The sequence below is a fragment of the Elephantulus edwardii genome, unplaced genomic scaffold (genome assembly GCF_000299155.1).
Source record: "Elephantulus edwardii isolate Elephantulus edwardi_28Jun2011 unplaced genomic scaffold, EleEdw1.0 scaffold00387, whole genome shotgun sequence".
Lineage (NCBI taxonomy): Eukaryota > Metazoa > Chordata > Mammalia > Macroscelidea > Macroscelididae > Elephantulus > Elephantulus edwardii.
In genome coordinates, this window is record NW_006400137.1 from 445,455 (window position 1) to 449,466 (window position 4,012).

Here is a 4,012-nt window from a genome sequence, read left to right on the forward strand (position 1 = left end):
TTCGTTGTTGCACAATTTCCTCCCTCCTCTCTTATGTCCTACCCCCAGTCCACTTTTCAATTTACCTCTTACTCTGTACTATTGTCATACATATATAATATCTAATATTCCTTTTAAGAAGTTCTTTCTTTCATCTGTTCCAATACAGTGATCATTTTCTATCCACTCTTGTCCTATTTTTTCCCCCCAAGTCAAGTCCTGCTTACAACAGTGGAGTCATGCAGACAACTTAGTTGCCCCTTCCATTTTCAAGGCTGTAACCTTACAGGAGTTCCTCAGACTTGTCTGCCAAGGTGCCTTCAAGTGAGTTCAAACCAACAGATTTTTGGTTACTAATCAAGTGCTTAACTATTTGTGCCACTTAGTGTATTCGTAAGGGATACACGCTGGTCAGTAAAACTAAGTTTATTTTGTTTCTTGTAAATTACCCTATGACTAATTTTGGTTTGACATTTGGTACAGAGAAGCCGTTTTAACTGTTGTCTCTGTTTTTTTTAAATAACAACTCTAATTTGCTAATATATAAATTATTAGTAATAATGGCTATGGGAGCAGGAGTTCCTGAATGGTAAAAATAGTCAAAGCGCTCAGATATTAACTGAAGAGTTAGAGGTTTGAGCCCTCCCAGACATGCTTTGACATGGAAGAAAGGCTTTGCACTTTGGTTGCAAAAGGCCATGTTTTTGAAAATCCTAAGCAACACAGTTCTAGCCTGTATCCAGTCTGCTATGAATGGAGTTGCCATGGGTCACATTTGACTCAATAGCAACTGGAAGTGAAATAACAAGTACTTCCAAGAGCTTACATACAGGGCACCAAGCCGGTGCATATCAGCAAATAACAAGCCTTTGCCAGAGAACATACAATGGGATGAGAGAGAAAGGGAGCTACAGAATGGATGAAACAAACCTCACTCGACTGATGGATTATATATCAGAGGCTCAGATGACTGTTGTGATGTTAATGATGTGATGTCAACAAATAAGGGAATAATGATTTTTTAATAAAAATGTAGCCTGCCCTTCACACATGTTTTCATGGGACAAGAGAAAAATGAAAGGACTTAAATGAGAAACCTGTGAGCTGGAGCATCTGGGTCACTGAAAAGCTGGTTTCAATTTCATATTCATAAACTTGGCACATGTTTCAGTCTTTGCACCATTCACTTTCCATAACAGTGGAGCAATTTATTTAGCTTGCTGTAACAGTGAAGCTCACAAAAAAAAAAAAGGTTTCCTTTTTTAAAAAGAAAATAAACCGTTTCTTTCCTATTATCCCTAAATGCTTATGCAGAAAGGAAGAGGCAAAGGCATTTCATAGTCCTGCCCTATCAATGTAAGGTTCAGCAGAAGCTAATTTACCTTGAACAATCTACATCAGAGCCAAGGGATGTGGGACCACCCATGTTCTGTGAGCAGTGCAGAGTCACTCATTGCCACAATGTCTTGGGAAAGGCACGTGCCTTCACACATTGCAGAGGAGAGAACTCTAATGTCCTCAGGCATCCCAGCTGTGAGCATAGGGGTCCAGATGCTTTTGCTACATTCATCTAATAGATATGCCCTTTTCTCCCTAGTCAAAGAAAAAAAATAAGCATAGAAATGACGTGCTTCCCTCCCAGATAATAACCCAGCATCTGCTTACAAACTTTCTGCTACAGAATTCTCAGTTCCTCTATGGAAGAGTTTGCCCTTATTGAAATATTTTTTTTTTAAAAAGAAATAGTTTTGTCTGTTGGAAATTTCTCTCTTTTTAGTTTTTTAAATAAAAACTTATTATGTATTTATTTTTTTAATGTTATTTAAGTGAGAGCTTACAAAGCATTTTGCTTTATCATTCAGCCATTCATCTACATTTTGTTTTAAAACGTAATCATAATAATTGCAGGCTCTGGTGGCCTAGTGGTAAGAAGCTGTTCTGTAATCCCCAAGGCAAGCGGTTCGAGCCCACCAGCTCCTCTGCAGAAGAGGAATAGGCAATCTACTCCTATGTGATTAACTGCCTCTGAAAGTCTACTGGAGGATCAGCCATGAGTCAGTTCCAACTCTATGATACACAACAACAAACAAAACAATTGCACTTTGACATATCCATCCTGTAGTTTTTATTTTCCTTAATCCTCCTTTCCTACCCCTTCCAAAATTCAGGGCTTTATCCTTTGGCAAATGCTGTTCTTTTGATCTTGTGGTTGTTTGTTGTTAATATACATTGATTGAGTCACCTCCAACTCATAGTAACCCTATGTACAATAGCTCTGAATCCTGCTTTATCCTGTGCCAATCTCATGGTCTTAGATACACCTACCCCCCATTTCACCAGTCACTGAATCAATCCATCTCTTCGAGGGTCTAACTTTTTTGAACTGTCCCTCCACACTCCGAAAAAGGATGCCCCTCTCCAAGGACTGGTCCCACTTTGCAACATGTCAATGTAATGCAAAGCTTCAGAATACTTGCCTCTAAGGAACAGCATAGTTTCAACTTCTCCAGGATGAACATTTTTTTTTTTTTTGGTGTCATATAGTTTATGTTTCACAAGAAGGTCCTTTTCATTCTTTATCGTATAAAAAATAACCTTCAAGCCCTCCCGGTTTCAGGGCTTCTCTATGTAACTCAGCAGTTCCGCCTTGTCCATTTGGTACCCGCTTTTCTTCCACCGTTCCCGCAACTGCTGTAGGAGTGCTCCAATCTCTTTCTCTGAAGAAATGCCTGCTTTCTCATGTCATGGCCGCTTACTGGGAATGGGGAACGGACCACTGCTGCATGACCGCCAAGAGTTCGTGTTCCCCTTGGTACCTGAGTAGTTCACACACGACCAGCAGCGTCCGGTTCCCTAGAATCTTTAATGAAGTCCTGATAGGGTTTCAGTGGTTCTGAATTGTTAGCTGCTTTAATTAAATCTTTCCTGTTTTTAACTTTTAATAAAACAAGGTTCTTCTCTTCTTTTGAAATCTTCAACCTCGAGAATCATTGCTTTTGGAGAAAAACCGTCAACATTTTTGCTGACTCTATTAAATTCTTCTAAACTTGCAATAGCAGGTAAACCTACATAGCGATCCACATCGAGATCATACATAAGATGTATCAAATTATTTATGTGGTTTCCAACAAGAATCTTCTTCAATTCCACCCAAATCCTCTCTCCAGATATTCCAGCCAAGCCTTTGGTGTTTCCTGCAATTGCTTCCAAAGTTTCAGCATCATGGTCGCCAGCTTTTTCTACAACTCTCCCATAAAACCTGAAATACCGTAAAATCCTAAGATAGTCTTGTATTTTCTGGTTAGCTTGTCCAACAAATCGGACTTTCTTATTTTTCAAATCTTCATAACCATTAAAGTAGTCAAATAAGGTACCATCAAAACCTAGAAACATGGAGTTTACGGAGGTCCCTGCGTCCTGCTGCCAGTCCCTAGTGAACTCCACCTCCGCGTGCCTCCCATCGGTAGGTCAGGACATCGATCCGCAGCGTGGTGATTCCAAAGTTTTCTTCATGAAGCCGGGCGGTGATTGTCTCCTGTTTTTCTCCTTTGTTGTTGATCATCCGGATCCCGGCCGACTGAAACATCTCCTTCATCTGTGCAGGGGTGGCTGTGGTTGCAAAATCCACATCCTGAGGCTTCATGCCATTTAATAAGCCCCGCACTGCTCCGCCTGCGATGCGTAACTCATGGTTTTCTTCGACAAATAAATCTGTAAGGCCCTTCAGTCCTTCCGTGAAGAGTGACTGGAACTCCGGGGACTGCAGCTTCATGGTGAACAAGGGTAGGCACGGGGACGCTGGGCTCAGGCAGCCACGCAGGAGGAGGGGCCTGGGCCAGGCTCTCAGGACGCTCAGCATCCGTCCAGACGACCACGACCACGTAGGATGAACATATTTGTTCTCCTGGCATCAGTTCTCATTATATCTCCCCTAGACACTGTCCAGCTTTCTGACACATAACAAGTAATTGCAAAAACAATGGCCTATATCAGGTGTATTTTAGTCTCCAGGCTGACATTATCGCTCTTCAAT

The 4,012-nt window shown here is 41.3% G+C and overlaps 1 pseudogene; it reads right to left on the reverse strand.

The window, feature by feature from the left end:
- Nucleotides 1–2,592: 2,592 nt before the first annotated feature.
- On the reverse strand, nt 2,593–3,754 carry LOC102846384 (annotated as a pseudogene).
- Between the last annotated feature and the right edge of the window lie 258 nt (nt 3,755–4,012).